The sequence below is a fragment of the Mus caroli genome, chromosome 4 (genome assembly GCF_900094665.2).
Source record: "Mus caroli chromosome 4, CAROLI_EIJ_v1.1, whole genome shotgun sequence".
NCBI lineage: Eukaryota > Metazoa > Chordata > Mammalia > Rodentia > Muridae > Mus > Mus caroli.
In genome coordinates this window covers 134,710,752-134,724,048 of record NC_034573.1, presented here as the reverse complement: position 1 = coordinate 134,724,048, position 13,297 = coordinate 134,710,752, and the positions used below count along the sequence as shown (strand labels likewise).

The 13,297-nt window shown below is 44.0% G+C and overlaps 1 protein-coding gene across 3 annotated transcripts in view; it reads left to right on the top strand.

Annotated features, from left to right (window-relative positions):
* LOC110293451 (arylacetamide deacetylase-like 4) overlaps window positions 1-13,297 on the top strand; it is a 201,209-nt gene that overhangs the window by 5,245 nt on the left and 182,667 nt on the right. For 2 of the 3 annotated variants that reach the window (XM_029475840.1, XM_029475839.1), the window contains exon 2: window positions 1,000-1,093. The gene's annotated coding sequence lies outside the window, so the exon portion shown is untranslated. Of the gene's footprint in view, window positions 1-996; window positions 1,094-13,297 lie in introns of all 3 variants that reach the window. The other variant, XM_029475838.1, reaches the window with a different exon arrangement.

Below are 13,297 nucleotides of genomic sequence, written 5' to 3'. Positions count from 1 at the left end.
GCTTGCTGACCACTGAGCCCGTTCTGTTTTCCACCCAGCACCAAGCAATGAAGGCTGAGAGTTTTTCTTTTACAAAGTTCTCTCCTTGCCACCATTGCAACTAGACTTCCAGTTATCCTCTAAGATATAGAAAGGCAGGCCTTAAGCCTTGCTCAGTTCAGTGATGGCTCCATGCTACTGGGAGACAGCTGAAGCCCAAGCTCAGTGACCTGCAGTGATCCCTTCCCTCCAAAGAGACTGACAAGAGACTGACGTCTGGGCAATTGAATCCCGGAAGCCAATACTGGTGCCCACTGCTGATCTACTCCACCCCTTCACCGATCTTCAGCTCCTTTGTTTTTTGCAATGTTGAGAATGTAAGCCAGGAAAAGGACTCTATCACTGAGCCCCCAGCTTAGCCCAGCCCTTCAGCTTTGGAACAGAGTTTGAAAATGTCCAGTATACACAAAGACATTTACATACACAGACACACTAACATACACTTACATATACTTACATACACACAGGTAGGCTGAAAGACAAACATAGATATCGACAGACAGACAGACAGACAGAACAGGATCTGGGAACAATAACTGTTCTGGTGGAGAACCCAAGTTTATGTTGAGCTGGGTGTGGTAGTATACACTGGCAACTCAGGGGACAGAGGTAGGAGGATCATGAGTTTGCGGTCTACCGCAGCTCAAAAGTAAGTTCTAGACTGAAACGTTTGAGAATTTACCTAAAGGACTGTGGTCTAGAGGGTCTTCCCAATTGGTGGATGTCTGGGGCACAGGAACTGTACAAGGCAATCAGCATAGGCAGCTTGCCAGACCAAAGGAAACAGAGGGAGAGACAGACTTTAGATGGGTGGAGACCCCTGTGGGGAGGGCATGTGTGGCTCTTTCAAGACAGAGGAAAAAAGTCTGCAAAGCCCCCAGACTATTTCAACACTCCCTATAAAACACCTCCTCTTCTAATATGGAACATCTGTTGACAGTGCCCTTTTCTCTTTAGCAGGTCTGGTTGCTAGGACTGGAGACATGAGAAGCAGGTAGACTGGCTCCTTTGATCCCACTCAGTACTCCTAATCTCCAGTGGCCAGAGCACAAAGGTGAGTATTTTTCATGCAACCACACTCTCACCCCATCCTGTGCTCAGGCTGAGACTTGTGTTGTGTTGCTCAGGTCTCAGGCTGGCAGTGGGGACAGGCTTCTGCCAAGTCTTGGTGAACTGATACAGGGGCAGACAGGGTTCTGGATGCCAGGGTCAGGTGAGCATAGCCAGAGATGTGGCAGAAACGAGGAGGTGGTGGGAGGGTTGTTGTATCGAAGTCAGCTCACAGTTGCTTGTAACACCAGTTAGAGGGGATCCTATGTCATTTTCTGTCCTCCTTGGTCAGGGATAGGTGTAGCTCAGTAATAAAGCGCTTGTCTAACATGCAAGGCTCTGGTTTCCATCCCTACCTGTATTCCTGTACTCCAGAGGTTGGCAGAAGGATCTTAAGTTCAAGACCAGCCTGAGCTACAAAGTGAAACCTTGTCTAAAAGGAGAACCAACTCCTGCAAGTTCTCCTCTGGCTTCCATGTGTGTGCACTCAGGCACACATGAAAATAAATATAAGAAATAAAAAATTTTAAAGGATAAAAGAACTCTTTTTTAAAAAAATTCCAATTAGCACAAACATTTTAAAAGCATTTCTTGTACCCCAAATGCCATTCTAATTTCTCAAAGTTCATGTCTCATTTACTCCTAATGGAAAAGGACACAAAGGCCCGCAATAGTTTCCCCATGGCCCCAGGTTTTTAAGTAGCAAAGTAAGGTTCAATCTCCAGGATCTGCTTTGGATGCTGGGTCTAAGCTTGTTGCTTCCTAATAATTGACCTATCTGGAGACTTCCTATGAACACTAAGAGTGTTCTCGGGCCACAGGCATAGCTTTGTTCCTGTCTTCTGTGGGGCACACAGAAGCTCCTGGCTTCACCCACCCACCTTGGCACTTGGCCATTTGTTTCCTTAGCTGTGTCTGGCCTGCTGCCTGCCAGTGGGTACAGAGATTAGAGGTGCTGCTGCCAGCTGTGACTCCATTCATTGCAACTCTGTCATTGAAGAGACTCTGTTTGGCCACTTCTGTTTCTGCATAGATCGTTCTAATTACACACACACACACACACACACACATATACACACACACCCCAAAGCCCAACCCAAACCAAAATAATACCCAACACAAAGAGCAGACAAATATGAATGAATGAATGAATGAATGTGTGTGTGTATTCATTGTTTTAAATTTTATTTGTATGTTGTATATGTGCATGCATGCACATGGCATGTGCATGAAGGTCAGAGTACAACTTGTGAGTAGACCCTCTCTTTTACCTTGGAGATTCAGAGGATTGAATTTAGATCATCAGGCTTGTCAGCAAGCCCCTTTATGCTCTGAGCCACCTTGCTGGCTAGAAGTGCGTGTATTTGTAATTTGAAGCTTTAGGTCTCAGGCTAGGGATAGGTGTAGCTCAGTAATAAAGCGCTTGTCTAACATGTGAGCCTCTGGTTTTCATCCCTACCTGTATTCCTGTACTCCAGAGGTCGGCAGTACGAGGATAATAAGTTCAAGACCAACCTGAGCTACAAGTGAAACCTTTCTAAAAGTAAATGAGTCAGTAAAATTTTATGAAAATAAGTTAAAAAAAATCTGTCTCCAACTTGGTAACTAACTTTACCATTTCCTGAGAATTTTCCAACTACAGGCTCCATTGCTTTGAATAGTTGCCAACACAGTCTACTGCTGAGATGTATGTGTGTGTGTGTGTGTGTGTGTGTGTGTGTGTGTGAGAGAGAGAGAGAGAGAGAGAGAGAGATTGGTTTGTCCCCATTTAGCAGACAAGGCGCAGAGGTGGGGGGGGGGGAGGAGTCTCTTCTCCACTTCATGTAAGTTTGAATGGTGTGGATGGGAACATGGGTGTAAAGAGCAGGTTTTCTGGAGGCTGAGACCCTGCAGCCTGTATCAATGCTTGTTGGACTTGTGAGGCTGTATTGTCATGAAGGAAGTGATCAAAAGCACAGGTATAACATTGACAATTGACATCATTATAAACATAAGTGGATGCTGGGATATGACTCAGTTGGTAGAGTGCTTGCCTAGTGATACCTAGCGCTATACAAACCAGGCACAGTGGTGCTGGGGATGTAGAGATAGGAGGATCAGAAGTTCAAGGACACCCTTGGCTATATAACACATTTGAGGCCAGCCTGGGATATATGATTTCCTCTTGTTTTCTAGACACCTGGGTATTTGAAAACGTTTATATTTGATTTTTGTTGTTGTTGTTGTTTTCGAGATAGGGTTTCTCTGTGTAGCCCTGGCTGTCCTGGAACTCACTCTGTAGACCAGGCTGGCCTCGAACTCAGAAATCCACCTGCCTCTGCCTCCCAAGTGCTGGGATTAAAGGCGTGTGCCACCACTGCCCAGCATAAACATTTATATTTGAAATGTACTTCCTTAGGAATAGAAGTGGTTTTCGCTGGCTTTCTATGGCTATCCTCAAATAGCTGAAGCAATTAGCTTCTTATGAGAAGAGCTTTGTTTCTCCTCGAGGCTTTGGAGTGGTTACCTTAGAGCCTCTGGAGAGGGTAGAACATTATGTCAGGAGAACATAATTAACCAAAAAGCTACCTGTATGAGCCAAGGCAGACAGGAGAGATCTAGGTACCACAGTTTAAGAGTATGCCCCTAAGTGGGCTAGGAGCCTCCCTCTAGCTTCCACTTTTGGAAGGCTCATCCCCTCTCAGTAGCATCTCCGTGGGGTTTAAACCACTAACACATCAACCTGTGGGGGACACTCATCAATCCATGGCAGAACCCCATTTCCACACATCTATAGTGATGAAGCCCTTAAGTTAACAAGGTACAAAATTCAATCACTGTGGGATCCCACCTTTGCAAAGGAAAATTTCTTGTTTGTTTAGTTGCTACTTAGTTGGGATTTATTGTGTTTGAGGCAGTATATGAAACACTTCATATTCTGATTTAATTTCACTTGGTGGAATAGTTCCCTCGAGGTAGGGTCTGTAACCTGTCTTGCATCAGTGGGAAGGAGGTTGAAGAACTCAGCTAAGGTCATGGAGACAAGGAGGAACAGATAAGGAGGTTTTAGTTGAGGTTTGATTCAAAGCACACCCCTCTAATTCTGTCTTTCTATGAGAACACACATGCATCCACATGACTAGAGGTGCATGCATGTGACCAGAGATGTATGTACATGATCACACACATGAATGCACACGACCACACATGCATCCACATGACCACACATGAATGCACATGACCATACATGCATCCACATAACCATACATGCATGCACATAACCACACGTGCATGTACACACCTGTAGACAGAGGAAAAAAAAGAGAGCAGGACTTAACAGCCTGTTAATACTGCCTGTTTTTTTTTTCTTTTTAGTTTATAAACTTATTTATTTTTTATGTGTATGAATGTTTTGCCTGAATGTATGTATGTGCACCTGGTACTCTTGGAGGTCGGAAGTGGGCATCAGATCCCCTGCAACTGGAGCTACAGATGGTTGTGAGCCACCATGTGAATACTAGGAACTGAACATGAGTCCTCTGCAAGAACAAGTGTTCTTAACTCCTGAGGCATCTCACCAGCCTCTGCCTCTCTCTTGATAACAGCAGTTTATGATTTCCTTCCTTTCTCTCCCCTTTCTCCCCTGCCCCCTTCTCGTGTGTGTGTGTGTGTGTGTGTGTGTGTGTCCAGCTTACTGTGCAGCTGAACATGACCTTGAATTTCCACCCCTCCTGCCTCCACCTCCGGAGTGCTGGAATTATGTGTGTGTGTGTCACTACACCCAGTTTATGTGCTGCTGGGTTTGATGCTGACTAGGCAAGCACTCTGTCAACTGAGCTACACTCAGACCACTGCATGCAGTCTCTCTCTTTAAATACCATCTTCTGTACATATCACCAGTGTTGTACACTGAGCTGTGGGAAACCATCCACTTAGTGATGGATTTTTTTTTCTAGTGATTTACTTTTTATTTTTCAAAAAGGTAGGCTTTTAAAAAGGACCAGAAGTCCTGGTGTGAGGTTACAGAGGCCTAACCATGAAGCCTCTACAAACTTCAGAAAACAAGTCAGAGAAGGAGCCAGGCCCTTTGCTCCTCAGAACCATGTAATCCATCCTATAATGCTGTGCTTTGCAAGAAAGTTCTGTGCGTAAGTCCCATAAAACCCCGTCACTTGGAGCCAGTCCTGAGCCCAGAACAGAATCTGCTAATGATCACTGCTTGCCAGGAGCCCACAGGAAACCACCAGACGTGTCGCAGGCCCTGTGCCTGCCTCCTGCCTAAGTCCTTTCCAATAAAGCCTCTTTTCATGAGTTTATAAAAACACTGCTCAGATACAGCTGGGTCTCTGCTTCTTCCGAGGTGAACGCTGATGTCTGTGGGGCTGGAAGGAGCTGAGGCCTGCCTTTGAGACAGAGAGAAAAATAACAGGTTTTGACAGTATGGACCTGTCTACCCTCACTCCTTTCACTCTAAGGATGTTCTGAGGCTGATTTGGTTGGAAAGTAGCTAAGTGGGATAGACAGAGTGTGAATAGCTAGCAGCTGCCCCACTTGGGATAGACAGAGTGTGAATAGCTAGCAGCTGCCCCACCTGGGATAGACAGAGTGTGAATAGCTAGCAGCTGCCCCACAGGTTTGCTCCTCTGTTCTCAGTTTGTGCTGTGCTAGCAATAAAACTCAGGCTTCTTTCTAGAAGTGGGTGCTGCCTCAGATGACTTCAGAAAAAGGAGGGAAGTGAAATGCAGACTGGTCTTTTGTTTATGTGATGAGCATATTTGTATGTAGATAGGTATCTGCATGCACAGATATTCCCCCTGCCTAAAGGGATAAAAGGTAGAGAGAACATTGTTCTTCTCCCTACAAAAGAAGTTAACGGAAGGTGTCCATTAATTAAGATCCAGGTCCAGCCTTGTTTCCTACCCTAGACATGCAGCTTGCAGCTGTGTACTCCTGGCTGTCCTGGAACTCAGTCTGTAGACCAGGCTGGCTTTGAACTCACAGAGATATGACTGCCTCTGCCTCCTAAGTGCTGGGATTAAAGGAGTGCACCACCACTGCCCATAATATCTTTTTAAGGTTAAATTTTTTTATTATTATTTAGCTAAACATAACATGTCTTGGTTTCCTCAGGTTTAAGATGATTTTTGGTTATCTTGTAGGGTTGTTGTTAGGAACATGGGCATCACTTGGCACTTGATAGGCGTTTACCTTTTCATTTCTCTCCCTGTCTCTGCCGTATTTCCCCCTAGACAGTCACCAGCCACTTAGTTCTCCTTGCTCCGTGTTTAAGGTTTCAGATAAGTTGTAAAAGCAGAAGCAGGAATTTAAAGTACCTTTCATCTTTACAAACTTTTTAGTTTTTATTTATGTATCTGTGTGTATGAGTGGGTACAAGCAGATACCCACGGAGGCCAGAAGAAGGAGCCAGATTCTTTGGCGCTGAAGTTACAGGAGTTCTTTGGAGATCTCTGATGTGGGTGCTGGGAATTGATTTCTGGTCTTCCGGAAGAACAGGAAGTACTTTAGCTGTTGATCTAGCCGTCATCTTTTTTCTTTGCTTTTTTGTTTCGTCCTCCTCCTCTTCCTCCTCCTCCTCCTCTGGTAGCACAAGATGGCCTTCAATCCACTCTGTAGGGGATGATGGTTTGGGACTCTCAATCTTCCTGCCTACACCTCCCAAGTACTGGGATAACAGGTTTGCTCCTCTGTTTTTAGTTTGTGCTGTGCTAGCAATAAAACTCAGGCTTCATGAATGCTGGGCAGGATAGAAAAGGAGAGGGAAAAATTTGAGGAATATAAGACACACCTCACCGAGGTGTCTGTATGTATGATAATGGCTGGGGCCTCTTATTGTAGTGGAACAGGACTCCATTGCTGGGGGCCTGCCCTGGCCTTTAGAGGTTCTTTGGTGCTGAGGTGGGAAACAGTGTCAGATGAAGGCCAAAGACTGATGTTCTCTGGCCTTGGAACTCTTTGTATTTTGTGACTAAAAGCTGCTGGTTTCTTACTATTCTGTGGCTAAATGCCACTGGTTTCTGGCAATTAACTCATGCTGTTAGCAGCAGGGGGGTAAATAAAGAAGTTTCAGTTGCTGGGATCTTTTTTCCCTGTCTCTAGGGCCCCTCACTGGCCATATGAGAGACTTGGAGCTTATTAACTCTTTATGAATCAGAGAGAAAAGAAAAGAAGAGAAAGAAAGAATGAAGGAAGAAAAAAAAGCGGAAATTCACGCATGCAGAATAAACACCCACTCACTCTGGATGAAGCAGAAAAAAAAAAGTTCCAACACCTTAATTTTCTTTTGTCAGCATATATACTGACTCTAAAAAATTCTCTCATACAACTATCCAGTATAATCATTACAGCAGAATAATTGATTACATGATTTTCTAAATACTTTTACATTCCAATAAGTTCATAGTAAGTTTAAGACAGTAATTCATGTCATAAATCGATAAGACTTAAGGAATAACAGCAGAATTGTTTATATGTCTTTCCATTAAGACTAGTATCTGACTAAACATTCATTATCTGTTACTAGTCCCATGAGTTCATTATAAGTTTAAAGCAATAATTTTTATGTCACAAGTTAGCATGGCTTTTTCAAAAGACAAATCACCTGCCTTGTGTCTTATTATTCTGAAGTTTTGTATAGATTAACTAGTCAATATTTTATTTTCTGTCCTTGCACATAAAACAAATTGTCCATTCCCAGTTTATGACCTTTAGTTACCAGATAGTGACCTCTTTCCTAGCCTAGAAGGAATGTTTTCCTTGATCATAAATTTGTTCCAAGCCTGCTTTCTTTTTCAGTGCAATTAGCCTGTGACACACTAAGGTTTACAGAGCTCTATTTGCAGCTTTTATTTTATAGAGGACTTGAAATTACTTGTATAAATTTAGGAGTTCTATAAAATTATCAGGAATTATGAAATCATCAATCTGTCTACCCAGCATTATTACATGAGAAAGAGAAGAGGGAAAAATTGTTCTTTAGTTATCTCTAGGGATGTAACTCCAGAATTACCAAGACAGCGCAGATGCTAGAACAACTCATTGCTCATTCCCTCCCCACGAACCTGCATTCACACTTGGATGTGTCTTACTTTCCCATACTCTCTCTTGGAAAGCACATAGCCCCACTTGGGTGTGCTGAACTTTGTTCTAAGCACCCTCTTTATTTTAACTCCCACTCTTAAGCTTGTATTAAAGTATCTTCAATAATATCTCCAACTCTATTCCATATTTGACAGTTTTGACATTCTTTTCAGTGTTAAAGGCACAAATCCCAGTTTGCACTGACTTGACACCCCACCTCCCCGCCAAACCACAAGCAACTCCCCAGGGTGCTGAGGGTGGCAGTGTGGAGCTGTGTCCTTGTCACCAAGAGGTGCAGGAACAGATCTATTTTTTTTCTCAATTGATTAGGGAGTTAAAAGGCTGGGGAAGAAATCATGCATTTCACTGCAGAAAACAAGTTCAACATGAGCCAGAATGAAGCAGAATTGGAGTTTATTAACAGAAGACCTTTAGGGGCTAGAGACAGAGGGCTTACTGAGTAAAGCAGTTGCCATGGGGATCTGTGTTTGGATCCCTAGGACTATGTAAAGGCTGGATGAAGTGGTATGTGCCTGCAATCTGATAGGTGGGGTGATGGAAACAGGCAGATCCCTGGGATCCACTGGGAAGCTGGGCTTAGATGAATTGGTGAGCTCCAGGTTACTGAGAGATGCTGCCTCAAAAACTAAGATGGAGGATGGCTGATGAAGACACTCAGTAACTAACTGCCTCTGGCCTCCACACACGTGCATGTACCTGCATGCATACATTATACACACATTTACATGGACACATATAATACACATATTTACATGGACAGTTAACACACAGACACACACAGACAGACAGACACACACACAGACACACACACACAGACACATACACACAGACACACAGACACACACACACACACATACACACAGACACAGAATCAGACACACACAGACACAGACAGACAGACAGACAGACACAGAAGTTTTAAAACATGGGCTTTTAGCATACCAAGTGCATAGACTTGGCTTCTTCTGGAAAACTTTGGCAACATATTTCAGCAGAAGCCATATCTAATATTTGGGTGGCTCTTAGGTGAGAGCTCAAAGATCTCTTCCTAAGAGATGTTACTCTCTCTCTCTTTCTTTGATGACTTGGATTGTAGGATGGCTCCAAAGAGATGTCTAGGTTGGTTTTTCCTCTGTTTTAGAAATATATAATTTTTTTTTTTAATTTTATGTTCATTGGTGTTTTGCCTGCATGTATGTGTGTGTGAGGGTATCAAATGCCCTGGTACCAGAGTTACAGACAGGTGTGATCTGCCACGTGGGTGCTGGGAATTGAATTCAGGTCCTCTGGAAGAGCAGCCAGTGCTCTTTATCACTGAGCCATCTCTCCAGCCCCCTCTAGAGGTATCTTGGATGGGCCTACATTCTGATAAGATAAAACTCTGGTCACAAGGGGCTAAGACATATCTTGATCTTTAAATGGCTTTCCTGTTAAGTTTGATGGTATAGAGATACTATTTCTGTTTTCCTGTGTGTGTGTGTGTGTGTGTTTGGGACATTTATGTTCAGGTGTGCTTGCCCTCAAAAGCACATGTGGAGGCCAGAGGTTGGCTTCAGGATAGCTTTCTTTACCACTTCTCCACGTTAAATTTTGAGATAGGGTCTCTTCAGTGGACTTTGAGTATACCATTTCAGCTAGGCTGGCTGGCCCCTAGAGTCCTCCTATGTCCTCAGTGCTAGGATTATCCATGTACCCACTATACCTTGGTAGCTCACAGCTTTACAGCCATGTGTCCTCCAGCTCCTGTGTATTTGATATATGTGTAAGGCCTCCATGAACAGTTGCACTTATGCATGTGTGCAATGTGTCCATGTTCTGCCAAATCGCTGGGGTGTAGAAGTGCCTCTGGGGAGGCGAAACTCAGGGAGCTCTTGACTTTGTTTACCCTGCACCGATAGATTATAGGGAAACACGGAGACACTGCTCAGGGGGTGGGAAAACAGCCCAAGCTGAGGAATTTAGCATGGAGAACTCTTTTATGGGCTATGTGACCACAGGCCGTGTTTCCTTATGTGGGAATTGTGGCATGTGTTCTGGGCCTGGAATCTGGCAGGGATCAGAGAGCTGCCTACCATTTCAGGTGGGTACCTGGTGCCGAGGACTCTGGGCCTGCTCAACCTTACAGAGTTTCCTGGCACTGTCTACTATCCCACACTCATGTGCGCATACCCACACGTTGATGTATAAAATAATTAAAAATAATAAAAGTAGAGCTGGCCATGCCTTTCATCCCAGCACTTGGATGATAGAAGCAGGCAGATCTCTGAGTTCGAGGCCAGCCTGATCTACACAATGTGTTCCAGGACAGCCAGATCTAAATAGTGAGGCCCTGTCTTAAAAAAAATGAAAGCCAACCAACCAAGAAACCAACCAAACAATCAAACAAACAAACGAACAAAAAGAAAAAAGTAAATCTTAGGCTGGAGAGATGGCCCAGCCTTTAAGTGTTTGCTGCTCTTTTAGAGGATCCATTTCTAGATGTTCTATTCCCTAGCATCCACTTTAAGGGACGCTCAAGGAGGCAGATTTCTGTGAGTTTGATGGCAGCCTGGTTTACAGAGCAAGTTTCAGGACAGCCAGGGTTGTTACACAGAGAAATCTTGTCTTGAAAAACACAAACAAATGAACAAACAATAAAAGATGATAATGTGCTTGAGCTGGCAAGATGGCTCAGTGGTTAATGACACTGACTGCTCTTCCAGAGGACCTGAGTTCAATTCCCAGCACCTATATGGCAATTCACAACTGTCTGTAAAACCTGTTCTAGGGGATAGGACACCCTCACACAGATTCATATGTAGTCAAGACACCAATGTGCATAAAATAAAAATAAATTATTAAAACAATTAGTTAGATGTCATGATGTTAGTGACAGAGATTGGGATGGAATTAGCTGGCCATGGTGGCAAGTACACATCATCCAGAGGCAAAGACAGAAAACCATGAGGACACGGTAATAGAAAGGAGATGGCCACCCCAAAGTTTGGAGTTGGAGAGATGGCTCAGTGGTTAAGAGTACTGGTTCTCTTGCAGAGAATCTGGGTTCAGGCCTCAGGATCCACATCATGGCTCACAACCATCTGTAACTCCAGTTCCAGGGGATCTGTTGCCCTCTTCTGGCTTCCAGAGACTCCTGTATGCACATGGCATATAGACACACTCAGGCACAAACATGTCACATGTACATGTAAAATAAAATATATTTATTAATAAACATTTCCTCCTCCCCTAAATTGGCTAGTATTATATATCACAGTATCAACATAGAAAGTCAGACACTGAACTACACCTTCTCCTGTTCCTTTCTCTTTTTTCTTTTGAGACCGGATCCATCCAGTCCAGGCTGGCCTCAAACTCCCTAGATAGCCACGGATGACCTCCAACTCCTCCTCTTCCACTTCTAAATGCTGACATTAGAGGTATACACCACCATGTCCAAGTTTATGAAGTGCTATGAAACAAACCTTGGGCTTTTGAGCATGCTAGCAAGCATTCTATCATGAGCCACACCCCTAGCTCCTATCATTCATATCAGACACTTCTCTGTGCCCTGTTTTCTTGGCCTATAAAACAGTCACAATGCTCATTATGCATTTACCAGGGTTTAACTCAGTGCTAGAAAATGTTGTGTGGTTGTAAAATAAAGGCCATATTCATTTTGGAGGACATTCCTATGAGTCTGAAACCCCATTAAGTTTCCATTTGAGGCAAAACTGCTGCCTCATAGCATCCCCCCTCCTTCTGACTAAGTGAAGCTCACACCCAGGAAAGCCTTAAGCTCTTTCTTTTCCCCTAGTCAACACAGTTCAGTGCTACAATAAACTACAAGTGTATCTTGGCCTCTGCTCCCTCCTGCCTGGTCTTCTCTCCCAGGGGATGAGCCTAGTCCCAGGCTGGAAATAGAAATGTGTTGGTGCAAGGATCAAATCACTCATTTGTTTTCTTGAGGGCTCCCTCCACCCTGAATTCTCAGAATTCTTGGCTCTTGATAGTGACCCCAAGGGATCTGCTCCCAAGGCTGGGGTAGTTGGGAGGATTTACACTGCAGCATACAGGGCCTGGCCTGGTCCACAGAATGTGTTGGAATGGGGCAGGGGGTTCAGGCAGATGCATCACCATAGCCTGGTGATACCAGGGCATTCTTATAGGGCATGAGCCTCATCATATCTTCCCCAGATACTTTGGGCCAAGCACAACAAGTTATTGGGAAATGCTGTCTTCCTCCTCCTCTCTCCTGCCTCTCCCAAGATATTGCAAGATGGAGATTTACTGCATGGCTGGGGTGTAATTACTTGGTGATTGAGGCTGAGAGCTGACTGTTGATTGAGAATGGACTCTCTGGTACAACTGTTCCTGCAAGGTGTGTGTGTGTGTGTGTCTGAGTGAATGTTTCCAGGTTCTTTGCCTATCACTTAAAGAACTGAAAATGAGGGCTACATAAATTTGCAAAGGGATAGAAATTTATTAGAAATGAAGGGTTAGTATGGATTAGAGAGAATATATCATCATGATTGACAGCTGGTCACAAGCGTGAGAATATTCAAGAGTCTTAGTCTATGGCCTAGGATGTCTTTCTTATAGGGTCTAAAGGAAGGAGGGGCTGGCTACGGTGGGGAGTGGCTTGAGGGGTTCTGTATTTTGATTGATTATGCCATATCTTCCTACAGAACTCATCCTTTCCCATAATGCATCTGATTTTAATTATATGTATGCCCAAGTATGCATAGGCCTAAGATTAAATAAATAGGGGATTCTCTCTGAAAGTTCACTTGAAGGACTCAGTTTGCCTTTTCGTACATGTGCCTGGCATTGGTTCATGCTGGCTGCCCCTTTTATTCTTCATATAGGACACGTTGGGAATATTCTCAACTAGAAACTGTCTAAATGAGACTGTTTCTAAGAGTGGAGAAATCGATAGTACCGTTAAGAGATTCAAGTATGCCTGACATACATAGGAGGTTCAGGGGTTCTCAGTTTGCTAGGCACATTGTTTGGAGAGGGATATGAACATCGAATGGGTAGGTGAAGGAGCTAGGCTGCCAAGTCCATTATGAAGGGAGAGAAAGGCGGGGAGGAAGAAGAAGAAAAAGAAGAGTAGGAAGAGGAGGAG